Source organism: Zophobas morio, unplaced genomic scaffold (genome assembly GCF_036711695.1).
Source record: "Zophobas morio isolate AGI-343-1 ecotype UQ-CSIRO unplaced genomic scaffold, CSIRO_AGI_Zmor_V1 ptg000016l, whole genome shotgun sequence".
NCBI classification, from domain to species: domain Eukaryota; kingdom Metazoa; phylum Arthropoda; class Insecta; order Coleoptera; family Tenebrionidae; genus Zophobas; species Zophobas morio.
The window spans coordinates 8,092,509-8,109,301 of record NW_026972121.1 but is presented as its reverse complement, the minus strand read 5'-3'; the positions used below and the strand labels follow the sequence as shown (position 1 = coordinate 8,109,301).

General features: G+C 33.6%; 1 protein-coding gene across 2 annotated transcripts in view; it reads left to right on the top strand.

Annotated features, from left to right (window-relative positions):
* The first annotated feature begins 12,235 nt into the window (after window positions 1-12,235).
* Window positions 12,236-16,793, top strand: part of LOC135129715 (uncharacterized) — a 100,178-nt gene continuing 95,620 nt past the window's right edge. The window contains exons 1-2 of one of the 2 annotated variants that reach the window (XR_010280632.1): window positions 12,236-12,465; window positions 12,530-12,858. The gene's annotated coding sequence lies outside the window, so the exon portion shown is untranslated. The remainder of the gene's footprint in view (window positions 12,466-12,529; window positions 12,859-16,793) is intronic. The other variant, XR_010280631.1, reaches the window with a different exon arrangement.

The following is a 16,793-nucleotide window of genomic DNA, read 5'->3' as shown; positions in this document are numbered from 1 at the left end:
TCTCAAGAAGGGAAAACGTCTGGAGAAGCTAGCGGACAGGTAAAGTTTGCCAGTTCAAGAAAAAAACGTCCCAGAAAATAATATGGTTTACGACTTCCACAAAACCGAAGGTTATCGTGTCACGACGCGAACACTCTGGTTTGGTTTTGGTTTGGAATGGTTCTGATGAATCCCTTATAGTGATTTTGAGTAAAATGGGATTTAAATGGCGCAGAACATATTTGCAGAAAATGAAACATTTTCGGGGTTTGCATAGACCCATTGTATACCTGGATCAAACCTACCTCACAGTGATCATACTTTTTCCAAGAATTTGACAGACGACTCAACAAAAGGATTATTTTTAAATACATTCAAGGGACAACGTTTAATTATGGTACACGCAGGCGGAGCCATGGGATTTATACACAATGCATTATTAATATTTAAGTCGGGGACGAAGAGTGATGATTATCATTCGGAAATGAATTGTAACAACTATGGAAAGTGGCTGGAACAAAAATTGCATCCCAATTTACCAACCATGTTGAAGCCGCAATTATACGAAATGATAAAGTCGTATATAAAACGCTATATTACATATAAATTTGATACAATATTAACGAGCCATGGACACACGGTGGTACGGCCCCCATACCACCCCGATCTCAATCTTATTGAGTTGATTTAGGCAACAATAAAAAATAATTTGGACAAAAAAAACGTGACATTTAAAATGGACGACGTTCAAGAACTTGCACAACATGAATTTGCAGATAAACATGTAGTAGAATTGGAAGACAAGAACCTAGAAAATGAAGTTTTCGTTGATAGGCAGAGTGAAGTTAATGACCTTACTATTAATTTGGAAGACACCAGCGATAATGACCATAGCGACCTGTACTACGACAGTGATTAAACACCATTTGTAGGTTATGTTACTGTGTTATCTGTTTCACAAAATGAGTATAATTAAAAAAGAAATTGATGCGGTCGAGTTTGTTGCAATTCAGGCAGACGAAACTACCGATCATGCAAATATTTCACAATTAGTATTTATAATTCGGTATATTAAAGAATGGCAAATTTGAGAACGGTATATTACGTTTATTCGTCCAACTGGTCACACAGAACAACTGTAAATATTTAACATTAATAAAACACCAGAAAAATTAATTTCACAAAAAAATATGATGGTGCTGGCGAAAAAAATGGGATCCCTGCACAAATTAAAGCTGTTTATCCAAAAACTAAATATATACATTGTTATGTTCATCAATTAAATTTAATTTTGGAAAGGGCTGCAAATCAGAGCAAAGGAGTTAAAGTCGTCTTTACCAACATTGTAGGTTTTTCGTCTTTTTTCTCTAGATCTCCAAAGAGAACAGAGATTCTTGATTTCGAGAGAGGTTGTGTCTTTTTTAATGCAAACATTTTAATAAATTCTCGAAACTCGAGAAATCATGTACTGCAAGCTGGTGCTGAACCATACAGATATTGCAGGTATCATAAACTACGCCCTTACATTGCTAGATGCAGACTAGCTTTTCAACTCTTTCACCTTTATTTTTCTAGATGTAAACTTCGTGTGAAGACAATAACACAGTAAACTTAAATATCCAACCGTTTTCTTGCAGAACAAAATCCATTGGTTTAACCACATTTTGTGAAGTGGTAGTAGACAATCTGGCGACAATTTTGTCAAACGTGCTATATTTACACGTTCCACCATATAGCGGCCAAGAGATTGTAACTAAGTATGATCGTCGTAAATAAACGAAAAGCACTACAAAAAAAAAAATCGTTCATGGATTGTGTTATGGGTGAGCAAGTATGTGTACTTCCTCAAGTTAGAATAATTTTTTTGTCCGCTTGAAAAGAGCAGTTACCCCCATAACGTGAAAGTGTCCACATCGCCTAGGCCAGTAAGGCGTGTCTTCTTTTTAGTGGCACTAGTCGGCAAAGGGCGCGGCGCCGAGGTACGTCACATTCTCACGATAGAATAAAGCCGGAAACACGTGCCTAAGGCTCTCGCTCATAGGTTGTTTTCAATTTAGCGCTGCAGAATATCTGTCTCCGCATGCGCGATTTTGTCTCATTCTGTACCGTTGCAGTTTAAATAGTGATTATTCGCTCTGTTTAAAATATAAGGGTCCAAGTCAACCACGACTTGTTGATCGTGCTGTACTTACATAATTTGACAAAATTTTTGAAATTTGGATTTAACAAAAAATCATATTACGCAAAGTTTATGAAAAGTTTGTTTTAATATTGAATATTTTCCTTTAGACGTGCGGAAATACCCACTGACTCTTAATGTTTGTGACTTTTTGTCAGGTTGACGACATTTAAATCTAGTTTAGCTATGTACGGGATTAAATATCACAGATCAATTGGCGACGGTGATAGCAGTGTCTACAGTAAAATTGTTGAAGCCAGACCTTATGTCGATACTACGATCGAAAAAATCGAGTGCCGCAATCATTTGTTACGAAATTACCCTACAAAACTACATGATCCAACTACCAACACCAAATTTAGTTGTAAAGAAAGGAAGCTGCTGGAATCTCAACTGTTGCGGTTGCGAAGTGGAATGAAGCGCGCTATTCAGCATAATAAACAAGTGGCGAATTCAATTAAATCAAAACAAACATAACATGGCAAAGATTGTGAACAGAAGGCCATTGCAAAATAGAGTTCGTATGGTGTAGAAGTCCACGAATGTGGTTTAGTGTTAAGGAAAAATAAGCCTTCTTTGGAAATATCAGCAGATGGACTAATAAGGGATGAAATCATCTTGGAAGTGAAGTGTCCTTCTAATCAAAGACATCAAGGAATCAATGAAAATACCATTCCTTATTTGGAAGGATAATGCTGTCACTTATTTGTATAGCATTTTCGTCCATACTAGTATCAAATCCAGGGTCAGCTGATGGAAACTGGTCGCAAATATTCGAATTTATTAATAGACACTTTCGTCGATTGACCAACAATTGAGGTACATCGAAACAGAATTTTCTTGCTGATCAGTTTCGAAAGACAATATCCGTTTTGATTTGCAATTCTCAAGCCTTCTTTGCTTTTTCACATTTACTTTTTCTTCTGACCATAGAAAAACTCATGGTATTGCTTCAGGAATCAATGCAAAAGAAGAACGTGAAAAATATATAGCTGCTAAAGCTTTGGTGTTTATGCTAATTGGAATAAATTACAAATGGATTCAACCTATTGCTTGTTTTTTTTTTTTTTAAATCTGTTATGCCATTACAGTTGTTACCACCTGTCTGTGAATTTGAAAATTGCTAGATCGACAAGTGTTTGGTCTAATTTTCGTGTGTTAGAAGTTTTGCGTATTTTAGGGGCAAACAGAAGGGAATTGCCCCATGTAACAGTCCACTTTTCAAGAAATATTGTCAGGTAAGATTTGTAACGCTTGTGTTTGCTTTTCTCTTTTTACGTGTGTTTTGCGAATTTGAGGTTAGTTGCTTATTAAGGCCAGTAGTTGGGCCCTAAGAAGGCTACATTGGCCTTAATAAGAGCGCATGGTTTTGTTGAGAACACTCTAGTTCTGGAGCTATTTTAAGAATTTTTCTTTCGAGATGATAAAGAATAAGTAAAATGGTCCGAACTAAGAGAGGATTATGGTCTGAAGATCAATTGCAACGTGCGTTAGAGAGTGTTCAATCATAGAGGAACTGCTCTGTATACAACTGCTAAAGAATATGGTATTCCTCGACGAACTCTTCGAAATCACATTCGAAGTGGAAATAACTAGAAAAAAGTCGGTTGCCCTACAACCTTAACTGGGGTACTTTTTCGACACCTAAAATCCTTCGCAGATCGGCGTTTTCGTTCGTTGAAGAAAACAAGATAAAACACAACCATGACGTCAGCAGCCACACACCTCAGATATTAAACCCTGCCAGATCACAAAAAGTGAACAAATAACTTGTCAAATAAAACGCATTATTTCGCCCAGTCAGCATGGATTCATGGAAAGAAAACCGAATTTAACTAACCTGATTTGTATCACACAGGATTTATCGGAAGTAATTGATGATCATGGACAAACTGACGTTATATACACAGATTTTAGGAAAGTATTTGACCAAGTTGATCACTATATACTGCTCGAGAAACTACGTAGGATAGGATTTTCCGATTCTCTCATCTCTCTCTCTTTGAGTTTTACTTATTTAACCGAGAGCACTGCGTAAGATATCAGAACAGTCTTTCCAAATCTTTTAACCCAACAAGAGTTGCCAGAAACATTCCAAAAATATAATTGTACACTGAATGAATCATCAGATACAATGTTAAAGGTCGTATATGAAAATTAATTCATGGAAATATAACTTACAAAATTAAAAAATAAAATTTTTGATACCTTACAAAATATTGCTAAAAGTGTAAGAACTAATATTGTAAATGATAAATATACATATAACAAAGAATAAATAATAATAATGGCACTCTTCACACAATTATTTAATCTCAAGATATAATAGTCATTTTTTAATGTTGAGAGGATTATTTGGAAATTAAAAACAACCGATATTTTTCAATTATGATTTACGTCTTTGCAGACGTTCCGCACTTGATAAAACTTATCAGGAATCACAAAAAAGAATGTTCATTCATCAAACATCTACATTGCTTTGCAGATCAGCGGAACTCTCCAGATGACGTCATTGCGCAGACCGATTCAAATATAGGCCCAACCTTGTCATACCTTCTATATTCCTTATATCTTTAAATATTGTTCTGTGATTTGGTCACCGCATTTCAATGTACATACTGATAGGTTAGAAGCCGTTCAAAAACGGTTTGTTAAGTTTTTTTTCGTATTTAAAGTTTTAACTGGTCACGTTATTTTGTACAACGTGTTTCAAAATGATTTTCATCTAGTCGTCTATGGCTGCGGATTTTCATCAAGGGGAAGATAGGAATTGAAGCGATTTCAAAATTAACTTGATGAAAATCATTTTGAAACACCGTTTAGTGGTATTTTGTCCATGTTTTCTTTACATATGTGTACGTTGTATTCGTAATACAGGATTTTTAGATGTACCATACCATAGAACTAGTTATGGGAAAAATTCCTGTACCACCAGATTATCAAGACTAGTAAATTCTTTATCACGCGTAGATTTCGTAGGTATATCTTCTAATTCTTTTAAGTACAAATGTAAAACTGTTTTAGGATTATGAAATGTTACTGTATATACATATATATACACTGACCGGCAAAGAAAACCAGCCACCCTGAAAAATTTCGTAAAACGACTTTAAAAATTATTAATTTTTAATAATAAATTTTATTATAAACTTGGCGGAAGATGCAAATGACTCTGACTCTGATTTTTTAATTTCATCAGATGATGAGTCAAATCTAATTTTTTAATAAATTTTTTCCTCATCTGCATTTTAATTACAGCATTATTCAGGTATAAGTACGGTCAAACAGTCCAGAGTTCTTAGGTTAAAATTCAAGTCCGCTATAAATGTTAATCTATCAACGTGCTGAAAGTACACAAAATCTTATCTATTCATTAAGTAGTGATTAATAATAATTTTTATTTATTCCGCAAATTCTACGTGTTATTATACAAAGGAAGACAATTATTAACTTTTGACAGAACCCAGAAGCAGACAAATCTAACCTCCTTCTAATTTGTTTCTCCCTAAAAAATTATTAACGCAGTTGCCGCCTATATTTTTGTAAGAAATTGCGACGTTGGTGGAGTTAAAAAAAAACAGAGTTTAGTTATGACCGTGAGATTCGTGTCATCGTGTCCTCTTTTTTTAACAAAATAAAATCTTGTCACTCTAGCGTTATTTATTGATTTCAAAACAACAAAACCTTTACTGAGAACATTTCTCCTCTTACTGAGAAGGTTGTTAAAAACAGAAATTTCAAACACTCACCACATGTGTTGACGACGAAAGGCAAGCCACATTTTTTGTTTCCAAAACACCCATCAATTTCATCGCCGTTTCAATATTGCCAGGAACCAGAAAACACTGATAAAGTTAATTTACGCGAAAACACAAACAAAGACACGAATACTGAATCAAACAAACACCTAAACAATGCAAAAAAAAACACAACACCCTCATGTCTTCGCACAGAAATAAACACAACCATCGACCACACCGAAACTGAAGTACTTCAACGGGAAACAACCAACGCCCAAACGACGCAAACGCAGACACAACATATGCCAAATTGGTTAAATTAAAAAAGAAGTAGCTTATGCAACCGTTCACATCATGAACAAGATAAAAATTAAACCTAAACATACAGTAACAATAGTCAGTAAGATATGTCTTATTTATTAGTAATCTGCTACCACACTAATACTAAAATGTTGTTGTATGTTATTTTAAGTTTACGTTCATCTAATAATATAAATTGTAGGTATATGTTTGGTTGCCTATATAACAATTTAAATTTTCTTTATATTTTAAAATTAAGAAGTATTAAAAATAAACGTCCTTAATAATAGGCAACTGTTAAATGGAAACAAATATACTCTCGTATATGTATAAATTTAGTTATGCATTGTACTTGCGCTCACTAGAATGTAAATACAATTAGTGTTTAATTTGATATAAATAAATTTTGCTTACGACTGGTGGAAATGACACTCCAATTTACTTGCTGTTATCGAAGTTGGAATGATCGATACTGGCATTTAAATGAACTGAAAATTTGTTATTGACATGAAGGTAGAATGGGAATAGGAAAGATGATTTGAAAAAGCGGCATAAATGTATTTTTCAGCTCCGCCGAGCAACAGGTTGTTCCAGTAGCGTGTTCGAAAGCATTTGCCGGGTACTGGGTATAAAACACAAAAATAATTTAACAAAACAGAATAAAAAATCGGTAACAGTAAAAGATGCTAAAGTTTTCATGTTGCAATAAATACTTTTTTATACCATAATTAAGCAAACTGTAAGAGGTTTTTACTACCTCCATACAAAATATACACTCATTTTAAATCGAACGACACCACGTCTGATCCTCCCTTGTGGACGGACCGTTCTTGATGTAGTACGGAAATAATCGTAAATGGCTCTTGCATGGAGTCCTTTTACGGAAGTTTGCTGTAACATTGGTGTAATGAAACATGCTCCCTCCTGTCATTCTACCCCCATGGTTATTTATTACTATTATTAAAAGATCATAACTTAACTTCGTTGGGCGCTTAAAAGTGAGAGCTCAAAACATTTAGATCGGATCCAGCAAAACAGTTCAAGAACAATTTCTCAGAATTGCTAACTCAAACAGTTCTTATTAATCAAACTGTGTGAATAATGCATATTGAGTTGCATACCTCAATTAAGAGTTGTTTCATCTAAAATACATACAGGGTTATTCATGAATAGCGTCCGCTGTAATAATTGTGTTAATGCAACCCAAAATAGATTTTCACAGGCTACTTTGCGAATGATTTATTTCAATAATTTTTCAAGGTCAGATCTGTCCAATTTTGAGAAACGTCACACATTTTGTGTGGCACACAAAATCCTCGATACCGAACTTTGACTAATTCCCACATTTCTTCCCTTCTACGTCGTTTTCGGGCTTAGTAACAACTCGAGCTTTCGGTTTTTTAATAGGCGGCCAACTTTCCCGTAGTTTTTGCTTCTAATTGACGAAACACTTTTCTACTTGGAGCCTTTATGTTGGGGTATCTGACTGTGTATAAATTAGCTGCCACTGCTGCATTTTTTCTGCATTCTCCGTTTAGTATCTTGTCGGTTTTTTCGTCGTTCGTAAACATTTTAGATCACAGTAATTATGTATTTGAAAATTCAGTAATCAACATGACATTTCTCAAAATTGAATGACTCTGATAATAAAATATCATTCAAATGAAAAATTCGCGAAATTATTTGTGAAGATGTATTTTGGGTTGCATAAACACAATTTTTAAAACGGACACTGAATTACTCTATGCAGGGTTATTATTCAACGAATTAGAAATTAGCGAATAGATAACCCAACATACAGTATTAACTTATTCCTTGATTTACACTTTGTTTTAAAAAACATTATGAATCCAAATGGCATATGGTTTACGAACTACGAGAGGTTGATTACCCTGGTCTTAGAGAACAACGTGCTACCGAACTTGGCTTTGCCACATTAATCCTTGGCAGTGTTGGGCAGCATCTAGATACTTGTATCTAAAAAAAGTATCTAGATACATTTTTGGGTATCTAGTACATATCTGTATCTAGATACAATAGAATTTTGGCACAAAATATCTGTATCTAGATACAAAATTAATGGCGCAGATACAGATACATTTTTTTATTTCACTTTTTTTTTCAGTAGTTATTTGTTGAGTTATACTAGTAGTAATTTTTGATACTTCATGTTGGTGATTTTGGTCACATAAACAAAAATAGAGGTAAGAGTTCCACTAAATAGTGTTCTGTCACGGAAATTTTCATATTTTGAATACCGTAATTTCCTACATTGTAGCCTTCAGTACTTATACATCTTTAAATATAATCCTGAGGGGTAATAAATCTAAGCCATGGTAAGATGGTATTTTAAAAACCATAAACCACAATTCACTATTCACTGCGTTTTACCTTATCCGGGGTAATGCATTTTATCTGTGTACCTGAGCAACCCGGGTCCGGTAGGCCCGCTGGTTGTATTTGTGTTATTAAATAAGAGTAATTTTAATAGTAAAAAAATTGTTTAAGGTATGTAATTATTTTTTGAAAATAATAATTGCGTGTTACATAATGATTTATTTTTTGAATTAGCACAAACTAGTTCTATAATCGAATGTTCAATACATACATTTCTCTCGCATAAATCGCATATTTGTTACTGTTTTATATCTTTATTTTTCAGACAAATGTAGCATCTTTTCCTGTTGCCACATGTGTCATTTCTTCACTTTTTCATTATTGGACCTAACGCGAGGCAGGCTTGGCAGGTCCATTTTGCCCTGGAATTTGTGCCGATTATGTTTAAGTATAAATCTTGGGCAATAAAATTAATATTTTTACAACCCTCGGTAGAATAATTTATCGTGATATATTCTCAGAAATCGTAAAACGAGATTAAAATAAAATGAGTTTCAACAAAAATCTGAAAATTCTAAGTTGCACTCTGGTGATTCCGGCCTGCCAGGCAGCCTTTGATCCTACAAAGGGTTTAAATACCTTTCTAAGAAATTGTACTTATTTTGCCTTATTAAACGGAACCAGCAATTTTTCCTAAAATGTATATACCTGCCGCACCGGGATAGACGATTACCGGACATGGTCATAAAAACATCATAAGCCGATTTTGAACAATAATAATTTATGACAGGTTGCCGACAACAGACCTTCAGCACAGAATAATCATTTCCCGTATTCTTTTGAAATATTAATTTTAATGCTGGAGATAATTATTAGATATACTCAAGCACAATTTGGATACTGTAGTATGGGAACAAAAACAAAAAAATATTCATCTTAAGCGTACGTAATAAATATTGCACAATTTGCGACACATCAAACAGCGACGCCATGGCCTATTTGCAGGAAAAAAGAAAAGATTTTTCAGTCTTGAATAACTATGCTACATTAAAACGTTTATTTTTTAAATTTAATACCACAATCCCTTCTTCTGCACCTGTGGAACGGGTGTTTAGTAACGGAAACCAAATTATGACACCAAGAAGAAATAATTTAGGTGACAATACGTTCGAAATGTTGTTAATTTTAAAAAATTCATTAAATAATACATAAAAAAATACATAAACATGTTTTCAGTTATTTTATTCGCCAAAGCTTCAAAAAGTATCTGTTTTCTTGTATCTGTATATAGATACATATCGCAAAAATCGAAAAAAATCTGTATCTATGTAATTATGTGTACATATGTCCAAAATTTAGCGACATTTCTTTGTAATTTTATTTATTTCCATCAAAATCAACAAAGGGATCACTATCCAATATTCCGATGTAAAACGAACTTGGTTGGACTCTGTCTTCGCTCAACTTGATTCCTTAACTGAATAATAATCATTCCGGAAGGTGGCCTCTATTTAAAGCCATACTTCTTTCTCTTCTAGAAGTTCCGCAGTCGACGTCTTTCTGGATTGCCCAATCGCGACTTCCACTTCCAGATTTTTCTCCGGCCGCCGTCACCGACGATGAGTCATAATCACCTTACATACTAGAACCCATAGGCGTCGTATCGGGGCGGCGTATGGGTTTATTTCATAATAGTATAATAAAGCAAATATCAAAACAAACAATTTAATAAACAAAATTATGATTCTAAAATCGAATAAATTTCTAAATGCAATTCGAATATAGCAGTGTGTCCTACAAAGTAAAAAATATACAGATAAGAGTAGCTAAAATTATCAACATAGTAATGCAGTATTAGCTATAAAGTCGACGCCCAATAAATAAAAAAAAAACAATTGGCAGTTGACCGTCGTAAACACGGTGGTATGTCGAAAATATCCACAATGTAGCTTTGGATTTTGAATTATAAACGTGGATTTTAATACTTCATTTTAGTAACTACTCTGTCACTTGAAATTTTCAAAACATGTTAAAGTTAGTATTGCCACGAAGTAACATTAAATTTTAGGTACTTCTGCCACTCTGTGGCATTGCTAAGGTCGTGTTTTCAAGAACGCAAAATAAAAGATGTTACTTACGTACAAGCTCACTCACTGCTCAGACTTAACTTGCAGTAATTAGCAACGCGCGGAATTGTGTTTCATACGCTAGATCCAGTGCTGTCGCGGCGATAGTTTGATTACAAATATATTTTTCTTTTGGACTATATCAACATAATATAACATTTCAAGATCACAAATCTGTGGTCCTGTGTATGAAAAATTAAAAAGGGCATCGAGTATTTTTATTTGAAGTAATATAGTAATATAGAAGTAGTTTTTTAACAAGCCGTAAACACTCCTAGCGAACTCTTAGCGACGCACTGGCTACGACCTTGTGGACCAGATCAAAGCGTCCCCACTACTCGCCGTAAAACACACCTTGCTTCAACTGGGGAATTGCATCCGTAAGATACTTTTCCGCCCAATGGTAATTAGGTATATCAGCAATTAACCCAAAGGATCGGCGAGGAAATAATTCTTATCCGTGGAATTTTTAAATTCAAATGCCAGCTTTGAAGACTTTGATGACAATCAGCAGGTTGACAACCTAAGAAAGGTGGAAGGTGGAATTACTACATTTTTTACTGGTTTTTTTTCTTTGTGCGTAGATTATAACTATTTATGGGGTAAGTGAATAAAATCGAATTTTATCCATAAAAAAATATTTTTGAGCGGATAATAGCTATTTATGGTATTAGTGAATAAAAATGAATTTTATCCAACGAAAAAACAGTTTAGCACACTTGAGCAAAGTGTCATTTCCTCCCTCGGATTTTTTAACACTCCTAGCATAGATATGTTTATTAACATTATATTTCATCTTAATTGCTGTTGTTGTTTAGAATTAGTTAGATATTATTCCTGTAATTGAGTGATTTCTGTTGGAATAATAAGTTATTATTATTAAAATGATTAGTAATATTAACATTCTGAAGAGGAAAGCTAAAAGATTTATAGTCGGTATAGGCAACCAAAAAAATAATAAAATCAACAAATAATCGAATAAAAAAAATTTTTCTACTTTGCGTTAACAATGGCCTCATTATTAAACCGAAACCAGTTTAAAAATGGGATCAATTGTTAAACTGTATTTCAGGTGGCGTGCAAGAAGTGGGACCCCCTTCTTCCATTTTTTGAGGCAAACTTAGGTTAGATTGTTAGTTCGGTGGTTAGATGTCAAACTTTGACATTGTGAAGTTAGCCACAACGCTACAACTAACCTTTCGAATTAAAAGGCCCTAAATTATAACCTTGAATTTTTATTAATTTTTTGTTTCCGATCAGATGCAAAGTAGAAAAAATAGTATATTATACTCGTTTAATAAGACGCATTGTGGCACTTATTCCTTTGGAACACTCCTCGCTGCGCTCGTCGTGCCCCAAACCCATGCGTGCCACAATAAGACGTCTTACTAAACTAGTATAATAATATACTATTTTTGCAATTAATAATTCCTAATTTGACATTAAGCGTTTGGCAGAGTATATGGTTGCCTAACCTTGACGGCAGTACTATTACTACGCTTGCGCAAACATTGAATTGGATTATTCTGTGATCTGTGTGAATTTTTCTATTATTTCCCAAGTCGTGGGTATGACCGACGGGTTGTAACGTGTTTCGTGACAAAGTATTATTTGGAACTGATTTAGAATACCATGTGGTTATCGGTCGGCAACGATTGTGAACTTCGTTATTTGTATATTCTCGACTGAATGTGTAAGCTAGTGTTTTTTTTTGCAATTGTGATACGGCAGCGCTTGTGTTGTGTATAACCTAGAATTTCGTCAAGGGTCACCGGTAGTCTGAACTTACAGTTTCATCATTTAGGTAAGTTATTGCATAGCGAATCACGTTTTTGATAATATTTTCCTATTTTATGTTGCATCCGAAGTGGTAATGAACTGACTTCAAAACAACAAAATTGGGGTTATGAAGTTTTATTCAATTTTACATATTATAATGTGGTTGCGGGCCTTCAAGATGTTACCATAAAACCCTCATAAAAATCGTCTCCAACTATACAGTGTGCTGTATTTGCTCAAGGTTTGGCAAGCTGGTTTAAATAAATATCACTAATGTCTGCTTAGTTGCCAGAAGCAGATTTGTCGATCTGATAGTCATGGATTCGATAAAGCATAAAAATCGTTTTTCAAAGCGCTTCTGTTTCGTGACTAAAGAGGCGGCAGAGTTCAGCAACATACAATAATAATAATATTACTGGTACATTTGGGTACACGTATTCACACTTCGTATTATACATGTGTTGTGTTTCGGATACTTTGATTAACATGCACCAGTCCGTGTTAACAGTTATAATCAGTGTTCCTAGATTTTTTAAAGTCGAGGCGCAAATCACTAACGGAATCACAGAAGAACAAATGTGATATGAACGAATATATAACTCGTGTCTTCGAAGCAATTGAATTTCTTTTTAAATGCCAGGTGATCGAATTTTCATTTAAAATATTTTTAGCAGGGATTCGGACTAAAACGAAAATATAGTTTTAGTTCAGTCTATTTTAAAATTTTGATTTTAGTTTTGGTACAAATTTTTAATGTAGTGGCACTTTGGGTTATGATTTTAGTTTTTGTTTGTAATTTTTAACAGTTTTGAATTAAATGTAGTTTTCGTTTATTAGTTATGTATTAGTTTTGATTATAGTTATCACTGCATATTTTACTGATTCTAGTTTTAGTTCCAGTTGTAAAAAAAGGAATTCATTCCATCAAAATAATAATGCTTTTTTTATAATGTAGACATTTATTCATGTTCATACCATTTATTAAACAAACAATAAAGCAAAAAATTTCAATATTATAAAAACATAAACAAACATATTATTTTATATGTATACATATACATACATGATACTCCCAGTTTGAATTCAGGGGAGCAAATTTATTTAGTTCCGGCTTTGTGATTTCAAAATGTACAATACAGTTTGAAATCAGTACTGTATTTCAGAAATATCTGTAGAGTTGGTTGTATAACAAGAAAAATTCTTATTATGCAAATTCCGCTATAGTTGTAAACCACTGTTTAAGTTGTTGAATTTTTTACTAGTCGTTTTAGCAATTTATCGAAATCTTGCTACATAAATGTACAGTGTTTTTTTTTAACGCTAGCATAGAGATTTACGTGCTAAAAATTTGAGCCGTGTTAATAAGTTGTAAGAGACATTTTTAAATGAAATTTGGTAGAAGATTAGACTGACATTTTATAGATCAATATGAGTTCCGTTTATCGTAATGAACAAAATATTATAATAAAAAACATTAAATTCGTTACATACTGCTTGTCCAGAAGACCATGTTTCAAAATAATTGTTTGCAAAGTAATATGTAATGAGCTTAACATACATTTTACTTCTTGAGCATAAGCTAAGAAGTATAATAATCGAGTTCAACTCCTTATGCTACTGACTGTCCTGTTCATTAATAATGCATTATTTTTAATAACATCCAGCATTTCACGTCCCGAGGGATAAGTCCCTGAAATTATATGCTGGCCAAAAATGTTTTTGACAAATCGCTTTTATGGAGTATTCCACGTCTTTCGTTGGTTGTTATCATCTGGAAAGAACACAAGCATTAAAAAGAGCACAATTTCATGAATTAAACGTTCTTTTACCAGAGTGAGTTTTTTTAATTTCATGTGCAATCCATGCTCTTACTTAGTTGCGCAGGGGTCCGTTTTTTCAGTTGCTGATTTGTCTGAATTGCCGTGCAACAGTCTCTGAAACAGGGTATGTGTCCGTCTTTAATAAATTCTTGAAAGGCATCTCTGGCCGCATGACGTTCTGGAGTTATCCAGGCATTTTTTTTTTGTTACAATACTTCTGGGAGGAGTGCCTAAATTAAACGTTTAATATTTCTAGTAGCAGCATCCACTTTCAGATATACCATTAAATCTTTCACTTCTTTAGAGATTATATCTCTCAAGTTGTTACTTTCAGTAGTCATAGTATCATTAAAAATTGAGAATGGTCTCCCATTTACAGTGATTAATTTAATGATGATTAAATTAATTCCAGGCAAGCAGATATTAATTTTTGCTTTGTTATTTTCACTTTAGTGCTTATTGCTATTTGCTCGATTGTTAATAAAACTATAACAATATGTCATCATAGGTTCCTAATCTAAAATACTAAATCAGCGGACAGCGAAGATCTAAAGTCATTAGATAGATTAAGTACCGCAATGCTCCTCCATTTTGGGGCTAAAAAGCGGTTAATTTAAATGTTATTTATCTGAAATCTGAATTTTTCAAGGGAATGCAAAACATATTTAGCCAAGAGTTTAATACTTTGGCATATAGTGAAAATAACAAACATCAACATATTATATGTATTATGGGAGGTAAATGCGGAGAAGGAAATTATTATTTAAACAAACAAAAACTGCAAATTTCTAGAGTTACCAGGTTTTGGGAGAACAAGAATATAAAAAGGGCTGGGAGATACGTAATGCAACTAACAATAAACTAAGTATTATTTATTTTTCACAAGATTACGCATAGCTACACATCTGCTGCTCATTGAGTCCCCCATTTTGGTAAACTCCTTCGCCATATTTTTAAGCGAAATTTTATAATCTACTTTTTATGTACAATTTAACAAATTTTTCCAGAATATTATGACACAATGGAATATCTTCCAACAAAGGATACTCTGTACAAACTAAGGTGAAAAAATTGATAAAACTAAGATTATTTTTTATAATATCATTTTGAAATAATCTAAATTCTGTTTCTACATTACATATGTAATTATATACAGCTCCACAGGGATACATTAACTTATTGTTTTCTTCGTGTTCCTTGAATTTTGTAAACATATTCAATTCCGCAACATCACTAGAATTAGTGATGACACTAGAAAGGCACGCCTCGCAGGTCTTGCGGTTGCATTTCATTTTAAAAATAATGCTTTCAAGTAAATAAAATATAGATGCTTTCAGATGATCACTTAAAGTGAAATTTAAATTGAACACAACTGCATCTTCGTCCAGTTCTAATATAAACCCCTCGTCTGTGCTCTTATTTTCCAGTTCGTACTCTTTGGAGTATTTAATTAGATGGTGTGAAATTTTTTTACACCGTAACTTTTCCATTAGCCGAACTGTCGTAAAGAAGTTATGAAAGTAAATATTGTAGTTTTTCCCTTCCAAACCGACGGTCATGTCTTCCACCACCCTTTCTCCCAATCCTTGTTCAGTTTTTGATTCTTGTCGGCCTGTATAAATTTGAAAATCACATAGGTATTCAAATAAATCGGCCCGCACCCAAATCTTATAGCCTCGCTTTATAGGCTTTTGGGGCATGTATTGCTTGAAAGAAACTCTTATATTTTACCATGCTGTCTTACACGGCTTGCTCATTTGTTGGAGCGTAAATTTTTTTATAATTCTCATTCAGTCTGTCTATTAGGGGTCTCAATTTGTATAATTTGTCGTAGCCTTGTTCATTCTTGTGTCTCACAAGGGAGTTGTCATTGATATGAATATTAGCCAAAAGTATCATGTTTTTTTATTATCTGCCAGTGCATATCTTTATTCGTATATACTTCAAAATAGCACATATTTTGTCCAGTTATGTGCAACTGACCTTGTACTTGAAAATACCACTTGTGATTTGTTTTTAATTTGATTTTGTTAAATTTATCAATTGTGCAGTAAGAAATATATTTTTTTCTTACAGTCTGTTTTACACTATTATTACGTTGTTACCAATATTTCCACCGGGTGAAGAAGGCAAAAAATCTTTTATTTTGATCTATAAATAAACCACAGGGTTCAACTTCTGGACAACATTTTTTCTCAAACGCAGCAGCTTTTTCTTGGTTAATAATTCCATGTAAAATCGGAGCAGTATTTGAAGGTTTGGCATACAAAATGTTCTTCACTAAATTGTCAGTAGAAGTTGTAGGTCTCATTTTGCACACTTGTCCAAAGCAGCTTGCAGTCAGACGAACTGATCTTTCCTTCATCCATAACGGATTTAGACGTTGTCCTGTATTTTCCTCTACAAAATCTAAATCGCGTTTGTCCAGTCCTTCCAAAGAAAAACATTGCTTCAGTAATTCCAGAGTGTAATGTTTTATTTCTGGTTCTTCGCCTTTTCGGAATTCTAACGATTTTTTTATCACAGTGGCTTG